Source organism: Marmota marmota, unplaced genomic scaffold, assembly GCF_001458135.2.
Source record: "Marmota marmota marmota unplaced genomic scaffold, marMar, whole genome shotgun sequence".
In the NCBI taxonomy this organism is placed as follows: domain Eukaryota; kingdom Metazoa; phylum Chordata; class Mammalia; order Rodentia; family Sciuridae; genus Marmota; species Marmota marmota.
The window spans coordinates 1,712,186-1,723,303 of record NW_025999863.1 but is presented as its reverse complement, the minus strand read 5'-3'; the positions used below and the strand labels follow the sequence as shown (position 1 = coordinate 1,723,303).

Below are 11,118 nucleotides of genomic sequence, written 5' to 3'. Positions count from 1 at the left end.
CACCACAATTAACAGATGTTTTTATATTGACTAAATTTAGCATTTAAAGAAAAATTCAGAATTTTTAATGTAATGTAATACCCTCAAATAACAGTTGTTTAAGCAGAGTTGTACAAACCCTAATTCCTTTAAGGCCAATTGCTCTAAAGAATAAAACTTAACATACACAATAAATTATCTTTTTTTAAACCTTTATTTATTTATTTTAGTTGTTGATAGACCTTTATTTATTTATTTGTGGTGCTGAGAATCGAACCCAGTGCCTCACACGTGCCAGGTAAGCGCACTGCTGCTGAACCACAATCCCAGCCCAAGAAATTATCTTGATAGATAGGAGCAAATTAATGTCTTAAGAAATCTTTGTTAATTTAACCCACAAAGGATCAAACTTTGGTTTACATCAGTACATCGATATTTGGCCTTAGGAAAAAGCTTTAAATAATTTTGACTGTGCTAATTATATACATCTAATTTAGTCATACAAACTCTTTGAAATTCACCCTCCACAATCCTTCTGCAACTTAGACATTTTACAACTTTTTACTTAACCACACAAAAGACTTTTTCATCCAGAAACATTTTCCCTTCTACTTTCTATATTAAAATACATTTCCATACCTAGAACCTTCTTGTATCTCTTTCCCAGCTGTTGACCCTTTTAAAAAAAAAATTAATACTTATTTTTTAGTTTTCGGTGGACACAACATCTTTATTTTATTTTTATGTGGTGCTGAGGATCCAGCACGTTACCGCTTGAGCCACATACCCAGCCCCAACCCTTTTCTTAATTCACACTCTGAAACCATTTTTTTTTTTTTAAGAGAGAGAGAGAGAGAGAGAGAGAGAGAATTTTAACATTTATTTTAGTTTTCGGCGGACACAACATCTTTGTTGGTATGTGGTGCTGAGGATCGAACCCGGGCCGCACGCATGCCACGCGAGCGCGCTACCGCTTGAGCCACATCCCCAGCCCTCTGAAACCATTTTTAATATTAATTTATTTTTTAGTTGTAGTTGGACACAACACCTTTATCTATTTGTTTTTATGTGGTGCTGAGGATCGAACCCAGGGCCTTGCTCGTGCTAGGCAAATGCTCTACTGCTGAGCCACAACCCCAGCCCTCACTCTGAAACAATTCTAACAAAATTTCTGAAATTTGACAAATTACTCCACTTTAATAAGATAAAATACTTTGTTTTTATGGTACTTTAAATGAAGCCCAAATGAAACCTCTTGAACTCTCTGCATATAAATCACAACTGATAGTATCTTAACTCTTAGAACCCTTGTTTTCAGTGAAAACACAGACAAAGCAATCTTAAACATTTTTCCATTTACCAATTTATGAAAACACACATAATGTTTGAATATATTACCTTATGGAATTTAAGAAGTGAAAAGTACCTGATTTTATATTCAGCAGTTAGAACTTTAACTTTGTAAATTTATTTATGATTAATCTGACTTATGTTTAATCTAACTTATTCATTTTTAACTGTAAAAACCAAGATATCATAAATGTAGTTAGCAGTATCGGCCATCACTTCCTTGCTGGAAAAAATCCTAGAAGCAATGGATATTACATTCTAGACATTTTATAGAAATCAACACTCTATTAAATATTGTCTGACAACTTAGAAAAACTTGCAAGTTAGCAATTTAAAAAAAAATTTTTTTTAGTTGTAGATGAACACAATACCTTTATTTATTTATTTATTTTTATGTGGAGCTGAGGGTTGAACCCAGGGCCTCACCCGTGTTAGGCAAGTGCTCTACTGCTGAGCCACAACACCAGCCCTTATGAGTTAGTAATTTAAAGACATATTTGCTCTCATTTGTTTACCTAATTTAATTTGAACATTTTCAATCATGTGAACTTAAAGATATCTGGATCCATTTTCCTTTTAAATTTTAATTTATGAGTGCTCATTTATCTATATGCCAATTTTGATACATGTACATGACATATGAACACAAATACATGTAGACACAACACGCGATACACATGATACACACGTACACAAAACAGACAGGAGACAGAGAGCTTGTGGCTGTTTGTTGTGAGAGGACATTTTCCCAATGTACTTGAGAGCTAAACCTTGAAAATTCGCCTTTGAACAAAGACAAAGTGTAAAAACTGTAGTTAGATAAAATAAGACTGATCAGAAAAAGATTAATCTAGGCACACAGGATCAATGTGGCTCCATCATGAAACCATGGGCACAAAAATATAGAATCTAGGCGTTGGGGATTTAGCCGTAGCCGAGCCCTTGCCTAGCATGAATTTGGTTCTTGGCCCTGAAAAAAATATATAGAATTTTAAAGACAAGAGTTCTAGAAAATGACACAGCCATTACGTGATCAGAGTTCACTTTTTGGCTCAGATTAATTTAGATACTGAAAGAATGAGAGGGCCCTGGAATTTCCAGGTAAAGACGCTCCAGGTAAAGAAGACTTGACCATTCCCTTCCCTACCTGTCCTGTAGTTTAGGGAGGAACTTGTTAAGACAGCAGTGTGGTCAGACATTTGGGTCCAAAAGGCATCTGGGATGTACAAGTGACCCTTCCCCCCTCTATGGTCCCAAATCGATTCTGTGTGAGCCTGGCCCGTCTTGCAGGCCCCCACGATTTATAGTTCAAATGTGAGCCTTGGTGAGCGGGAGACCTGGCAGAAGCCAAGGGAAGCTGCAGTCTTGAGCTAAACTCACGCCTGCGGCGTGTTAGCCCTTTTTTCTTTGTGAAATCAGCCTCCTAAGGTGTGATCCTGTGATTCATGATTCCCCCAGAGACCAGTTTTACCTCCCAGTTGATAATCAGGCCAGGTTGGTGCAGAAAGTCATCCGGCATCTCCTTTATCTCAACTGTGGTTAGGTCATCCCCTAACATCGAGGAGCAAGCTCCCCTCCAAACAAAAAAATAAATAAATAAAAAAAGAGAGAGAGAAATGGGTGCCTGTGGGGAGGACACTGTCTCTTTGGCTAGGGGACAGCTCCCTGATCCCAGAGCCTCTAGGGGGTCAGTAGCTTCTGCCTTTCCTTCCATGATCTCTGGCTGGGCCTCACTGAGAATGGAGGATGATTTTTGATAACTATCTTAATTTAAGGGAGGACATTTTCCAGCTGGTTGTGCCCTTAAAATGTCTTGCATGCTCCCTTGGTCCTGTGGGTCCTCACACTCACAGGACCACGGTTGCACATTGTGCCTCCCAGTTTGAAGTGGAGGCTCGCCTGGCAGTGCTCTGGGTGACGTCTCCACTAGAGAAATAAATGGCTTGGATTCCTGAACCAGGACAGAGGAGGGGTGGCTCTACTCTGATTAACAGGGATGGTGTCTCCACCTGCAATCCCAATCCTGCAGGACCCCCAGGGTCCAGATGAGCCAAAAACCTGGGGTCTCTGCAGGGCGCTTCTCCACGAGACCAAAGAATGAGAAGGCCAGTGCTGTACGTGGGAACAAAGTGGCCAAAAGTGGCCTCTGACCTGAGGTCTGAGCACAGAAGGAAGGAATGGGGAGGGGGGGGTAGGAGGAGGAGGCCAATGAAGGACCGAGGAAGGACCCGATGCTGGTCCTTGCTCCATCACCTGGCTCTAAGGCTCAGGACTGAGGCTGATTGCCAGTTGGTACTGGCCTCCATGAGCCACAGTGGACCTGGGGAGCAGGAAGGGTCACCTATGAGGCAGAAAGAGAGAAGACACGTCTGGAAATTCAGCCATGCTCACCCTGGCTGGGGGCTCCCCTGGCCACAGAGCCAGAGACGTGTGCGTCCTTCAACACTACCCCTGAAGTATTGGGGTTCACGTCAGTGATCTTCGCTTAAATGCAACAAGAAGCTGTGAGTCAGGGTGCAGCTTAAGGCAGGGCTCCCTGGGGCCGCAGCAGCAGGCCCTGCAGCCCCCACCTCTGCATTCCGTGTCCCTGTCCTCTCCTGGACCCTGGGCTCCAAGGCTGTGCTCGGCAGGGGCGCAGCGCGACTCGGCTCACAGAGGAAGCGGGTGCTGCCCCCAACCCGCGTGGGCAGCTGTACTTAAGGTCACTCGTGTGGATTTCCAGGGACACCAAATGAAACACGGACACACTTTACCTTGAAACAAGCTTCAGGACGGCTTCTCTGCCCTCGGGCTCCGGCTCCCCATACGGGAGGGCAGGAGAAAGTCAGGGGAGGCTGGTGAGAGCGAGCACGTTCATAAGTGGGCTTTTATTGGGGGGACCTTATTCTTAGAAAGTTCCATCCACAAAAGGCCAGAAGGGGCAGGGTTACAAGGGACAGGTGAGTGTAATTCGTCCAAAGGGCCATGGGGCGACACACCTATGTCTGAAGATGCGTCCTCAAACTTCCAGGGCGGGGCAATGTCCAGGTCACCAGGAGATGCAGTGGTGGTCAGAGCCTCTCTGCTCCAGGATGGAAGGGGCAAATCGTTCAGAGTGGCTCCCACATGTTCCCCCTTCTTTCTTTGTAAAAGCAGGTGATGGGTCACTGTTTCGAGTCCCTGAATCCATGTTCTGAAGGATCTCCTCCTACAATGACAATACAAGAGAGAATCAGCAGCAAAGAGAACAAGACAAGGATAGACCAGGCAGAGTGTTTCGGAATGTTTCAGGGTTAAAGCCGTTTAATTCTTTTAATATTTGATCAGCTAAGGAAGTAGGAGCCGAAAAATCAATCTCACTTTTTTGTATTTCTTGAATATGATGATGTAACTCCAAAAGATCCAAGCTGTTATTATTATTTTGCCAAATACCCAACAAATGGTTGTCAACCTTCTCCCAACCCCGTTGGGAAGCCGTGTATTCGGCAGCAGTAACACCCACAGACTTATAGTCCGCGTGACATTGAAGTGTTTCCTTGAATTTCAAAGCTGAAAGCTCATGACCAGTATTTATGACAGTAGCCTCTAAGGCATCTGGCTTAGTCTCGGTCCTTTCATCAATATTTATTTGACTATGAAGAGCCTTGGAAGAAATCCGAGCCAAAGCATTAAGAAAATCTGCATGCTGAATGTTTTGAGATAAGGCCACCGGAACTGTGACCGTGGAAGCCATAAAGGAAACCAAGGCAACAGCTCCCACGGTCACGGGTCCAGGAGCACGTTGGTCTCGCTCGCTGGGCGTGTGTGTGTTTAAGACTTGAGAACCAGCATCCGCGCACCACGGCCCTGAAATAATAGCTGGCAACGAGACAAAAGAGGGCTGAGGAGCGTCTGCATTCCTCCCCTTATACACCTGGTGATAGAGTCATTCAGATCACCTTTATCACATGTCACAAGGTGTCTGTCACCTCTCCTTCCCACTTCCCACGTCCAGTGATTCAAACCTAAGGAGACTGAACACAGGCCCGTAGGCCAGAGCAAGGACCTTCCTTCCAGTTTCTGCCGACGAACTCTGGTAAAGGTCGGTCAGCAAGATGTAGGCACCAGACACCTTTCTGAATGCCACCTTCACTGAAGGTCAGGATGGTGCTAACAAATCCTCCAGGGGTCGTGGCAGTGCCCTTGCACCACAGCCTTTTGTCGATTTTAGGAGACCAGTCCAAGGTGGACCCACTGTTCTAGACACCTTATGTCGAATTGGACAAGTACTTACACAGTTTGCCCACTTAGGAAAGGTGCCAACTTCTACTGCAGAACAGTTGGGACAGTGGGTACTCGTGGGCGTTCTGCTGAGGTGGCTGGGTTGTTATGAGAAAGTCCTGTTTTAATAACTGATCTGATCTAAGGCTTTAAGGCCCTGGGGGCAGTGCCATTAGCTGGTCTAGGTCCCCAACTCCTGTCTTTTCCTCAAATGACACTTTTAGACAGCCAGCATGTCTATCGTGGGACCAGCCAAGGTAGTTGGGCACTATAGGCAGAATAGTTAAACCCCGTCACACGGACCGAGTCAGGTGGGTGTCTGCAAACCCTCCCAGCGTACCTGAGTCATTAGTAAGTCCTGGGTGCATTCTCCAGTCCACACCGCTGGGTGCACTCAGGGTGGGCTGGAGCCATGTCCAGTGGTTCCCCCGATTCCCCTTTACCACAGCTCAATGGAGGGTCACTGCAGAGAGCATCGTCGCTGGGGACTCACTCTCCCCTGCCGTGGAGTCAGTCTCCTGGGTCCTTCCATGACGGGAGCGTCCTCATTCAGTTTCTCGGGGACATCTTTCTTCCCCTCTTCCTTTGGGAGTTCTTCCTTTTGAGGGAAGGGTTCTCTGGGTCCATCTTCAGCGGTTTGAATCTTGGTTCTAGGTCCTCCATGCCTGATGGCGCATTCAGGTTCCCAAATAGGACAAGAAGCATCTTCTGGGAAAATACGCGCATGACCTCTCCCCACATGACAACTGGACCTGGTCCTCTCCATTGGCCAGTCGGTAAGTCCTTCCACCAAACCCGGCCTAAAGGGCCTGTTGCTGTGGAAGCCACGTGTCGCTTGGCTGCGGTGTGATTCTCTGAGTCACAGTTTAGAAAATTCAGAATGAACAGAGCATGATTGAGGTTGTTTTGGGGAGTCCTAGTCCTATCTCCCCCTTTTTAGTTTTTGTAATTGTAGCTTAATGGATAAATGAGCTCGTTCCACAGTGGCTTGACCTTGGGGGTTGTGAGGAATCCCTGTTTATGGTCGATACAAAACTCTTGGCAAAATTGTTGAAAAGAAGAGCTTGCATAAGCCGGTGCGTTACCAGTTTTAATCTGTCAAGGACATCCTAAGACTGTAAAGGCAGCTACGCAGTGAAAGATGACGCGTTGAGCATTTCTTTTGCACGGGCTGTGGCAAAGGTAGATCTAGAGTAAGTATCTACAATTGCATGCACATTAACATTGTTTACCAGACTGAGGAATGTGAGTTACGAACATCTGCCATCATTGATTTGGCTTTAATCCAGGGGGATTTACCCAGATGGTAAAGGTGGAAAGTGTCTAACACACTGTGGGCAGTGACGTACAAGTTGACGAGCTTGCTCTCTAGTAACATTAATTTTTTATGTAAACTGGAAGCATTTTGATGATGTAAGAAATGCAAAGCTTGTGCACAGTCATACAAAGACATTTGCTGACAAACAGCAACCGATTTATCAGTCTTATCATTACCTGATGTTAGAGGCCCTGGAAGATCAGTGTGGGCCGGTATGTGGCCTATAAAACATGGCTATTGGCACATCTGTGGCGTCTTTTGCAAGGTATGAAACAAATTGAATAACTCTTGTGATGGTGTATACCAAATAATTGAAGTTTCAATATTTTTTGTAACTAATTAATAAATATTAATTAGCTCATTGCAAAATGACTTAAAGCACAAACCAGAGCTTGAGTTCTGCTCGCCGGGCAGAAGTGTACAGTCTGTGTCACCTCTGTGTGAGCGTGACTGTAAAACCTGCTTTCCCCGAGTCGAGCCACCAGTGAGCACGGTTAGGGCGCCATCTATTGGTTGTGCAGGCACGATTTTGGAAAAATAAATGCAGTTACTAAGGCAAATTGAGTCATTTTAGCACGAGGATATTGACTTTCTATCTGACCAGGAAAATTAGCAAAAGCTATTTTCCAAGTATTAGAAGTTTGGAAAATCCAATCCTTCTGTTGAGCAGAAAATGGGTTGATTATAATCTTAGGTTCTGATCCAACTAGCTGTAAAACTCACGTTCTGCCCTTCATAACCAACTGAGCAACAAATTCATGAGAAGGAGCTGATGGCTTTTGAGGGGAGTGGGCTAAATGGACCACTCAAGCACCCCCAGTGTTTGCTATATTGCTCCTGCAGGAGCGTGAGCCGTTGGGAGTATCAATAAATACAGAGGCTCTGTGGGCTAACTCTAGTACGCTGAGCATTTTAAAATTATTTTTTAGACATTTCCTCAAGAAGGGCAAAGCAAAAAGAGAGAAAAAAGACATCAAATACAAACCTAAAAACACCATCCTATGTCCTCATTCCTCATCCACATAAATAATGGCCGTCACCCTTCAGTACAAATGACTCAGGTAATGACAAGTGGCCCCTCCAGGAAAGGTCCTACTGTGTGATGGGGCTAGCTCGCTGCGGGGGTCTGCTGTCCACTGCCTGCAATGGCCATGCTGCTGGGAAAAGCCTAGCCCGAAAGAATCAAAAAAACAAAACGAAGCAGCACTCACCCCGGCCCCGAGGACACTGGACACCGTGGAAGCTTGACTAAGAGCCAAGCCACAGCACACGTGCTGTGCGTCATGAATCGCAGCCACCCAGTAGGTCTTCATGGGGAGGAAAATGAGTTGCTCGGCGTGGCCCCAACAGCGTCAGCACTAACCCTGGCTGCAAGAAGGCGGGGCAGGGGCGGGGGCCGTGAAGGAAGCTCATGAGAGTGTGAACCCCGGATTCCCAAACCGACGCATGTTAATTTGTGCACTTGTGCCTACATTCAACCTGCTACAGTTTTAACATTCAAAGACAAACCACAGAAAAGCCCTTCTACTTTGCGTGGTAGAAATGACCCGTGGCACGTTACCTGTCTGTGCAGTCGAATGATCATGGTGATGTCATTTTAAAATGCTGACATTGTCAAGTAAACCAAATGATAGGTGGCATATGCCTCTGAGAAGTCATGGCTCCTACCTCCTTCCAGAAGTCAGCCTCTTAAGACAGTCGGGTTAGTTCTGGAAACGTAACAGCTGTTTTGTCTCTTTTCTGAAATGCTACCTTGGAGACCAAAGAAAGTATCATTGGTTCATTTGAAAAAAGGGACTAGAAATATGCTACAAAATTATTTTCTTTTTCTTTTTCTTTTTTTTTCCCCCTGCCAGTCTTTACAAAATTACAGTGTCTATGGTTTTTACAGCTTTCTGATTTGTATAACAGGCTACTGTCACCCAAGGATGGCTGTGTGCTTTTATCTTTCTCTTGACATTAATTCTGATTAATGGTTTGGTTTTGGGGGGGTCTCACAAATGGCACCTTGAGATAGATTTAATAACAAATTACTATATGGAAAAAAATCACAAGAGGGGACAGGATTCCCCCTTGGATTAAATGCAGAATGTTGTTGTGTAGTGTGCTTGGATGCTTGTACCTGTTTTATTACAAAGTGATAGGCACTGAATATTTATCATAGTCACAGTGTTTTTTTAAAGTTCATTTTAGAAAAAGTTAAACTTTGAGTTTTGTAGTACAAAATTATTTTCAAAATATATTTTTTTGCAGAAATGATCTCTATAGGAAGCTTTTTCTTTATTTCTTTTTTAAAAAATATTCATTTTTCGGTAAGACACAATACCCTTATTTTGTTTATTTATTTAGTTTTATATGGTGCTGAGGATCGAACCCAGGTGCCTGAGGCTTCAGAGGCACCCTCACGGGGACTGAGCCCGGGTGCTTGCCCACCAGGCTCGCCCTTCTTAAATCCACCGGCTCTCACAGAACCACCCGGGCTCCGAGAGCCCTGAGCTCCCTTCCCAGGACAGCGCCCCCGTCACTGGGGATCTGCAGTGCCTCGGCGTCCCCCGCCCGGGGCCAGGCCTCCAGCACCGCGGTCCACAGCACCTTCCCACTTGCGCTTGCTTGACATGGGCATGGGGCAGGGGCCAGCGGGGGGACGGAGGGCGCTGGAAGCAGGAGCAGCGTTGGGGGGACAGAGGCCCCTCCTGCCGTCCAGAAGCACAAGTGGCCAGGGTCAAAGGGCGTCCCAGGGCCAGGCTGCACGCTCTGGTGGCCTCTCTAGCACTGCACATGGGTGGGCGGGAGGCAGGGTGAGGCCCGCAGTGCCACCAGAGCTCAGAGCAAGAGGAGCAGGGACGGCCAGCATCCCGTCATGTTCTGTGCCCACGCCGGCCGGCTGCCCTATGGGACGACGCGTCCCGCCACACTGGGCTGTGACAGGCACACTCCACTCATCTCATTCTGCCACATCCCTCCCCGACAGGCCTGTATCCTCACAAGCCCCACCCGGCACAGTGGTGCCGTGCTGGCTGTGCTGTCCGCCAGGCGGAATGGCCGCTCCTAGATGGGCCAGCTGTGGCGGTCTCCAGTGGCCTCTCACCGACCTCCTGGAGTATCCGTCACTCTGCTGACCACCCCAGGATGAGCCATGACGCCGCGCGCCCTGGCACATTACCACTGTGTCCCCGGGCAGCAGCATCTCTGCCCTGAGAGCGTGACGACTTCCAGGTCACTTCAGAATGAGAAACAGTAACCAGCTATCCTTCGATGGACAAGGAAAAGCCAGAGCAAAGGTCACTGTTGTCCACAGCAAGTGGCCACGTAGAGGTCACAGAGTGGGCAGGCGCTGGGTCACGAGCTGGCCTGCGGCTCTCTGCTCCTCGGCTCACAGCTGCGTCTTGGGGTCTTTGTGAAGCACAGACCCCCCAGCCCAGGCCCACCCCAGGGCTCTCGGCCGCACCGCCCACCTTCCTCATGGTTCCCTCGGCTCCCTGCTCGTCACTGCCACCTGCATCGTGCGGGAGACCACATGGGGACTGGTGTTCACTGTGGCAGTTTCCACTGTCCTGGCCAAAACGGTCACTGCTCCTGGCCTTCCAGGGTTGGTGGGTGGGTGAATTATGAGTTTCCTTTTACTGTGGCCACTAGATGGCTTTTTTGCACTAGGGATGGAGCCCAGAGGCTCTACCCGAGTCACTTCCGCAGCGCTCTGTTGAGACAGGTCTCACTAAGGCTGGCCTTGAACCCGCCATCCTCCTGCCTCAGCCTCCTGGTTGCTGACTGCAGGTGTGTGCCACCGTGCCTGGCTGCCTACCAGAGATTTTTAAGTGGCATGTGACTCACACCGTATTTCTTTTGGGCTGTCCAGGAGAGGCCATCTGCCATGCTCCCACCCAGATGCCTCCCGAAGCCCTCTTGAGGGCAACCAGGAGAGGTCCTGATACATGCTGGACCAGGCCAGTATTGCAGTCCCTGCCTCCTAGAACCCCTGGCATGTACCAGGTGCGTGGCAGTGCCCCAGGCTTGGTGAGAACAGACGGGGGCACAGCCCCAGAACCCCTCCCCAAGGAAGTGAGGACTGGGGTGGACGTCTGGCCCACACCCAGTGGCCTTGGAAAGGAAGACCACAGCTGCTTCCCGCAGCCACGCTGAACCAGAGTGAGTCCACCAACCCTGCACAGGTCTGGTCACAAGGTCACAGCAAAGTCTCCTGGTGGGTGCGCGGGAGAAAGCACTATCTGTGG

At 47.4% G+C, this 11,118-nt stretch overlaps 1 long non-coding RNA gene across 1 annotated transcript; it reads right to left on the bottom strand.

Moving 5' to 3' along the window:
* Positions 1 to 2,484: 2,484 nt before the first annotated feature.
* Positions 2,485 to 9,154, bottom strand: LOC107157272. The gene is made up of 3 exons (XR_007351440.1): positions 8,555 to 9,154; positions 8,098 to 8,254; positions 2,485 to 6,739 (listed from the first exon to the last, which is right to left on the bottom strand). It is a non-coding gene; the product is annotated as an uncharacterized LOC107157272 (long non-coding RNA).
* Between the last annotated feature and the right edge of the window lie 1,964 nt (positions 9,155 to 11,118).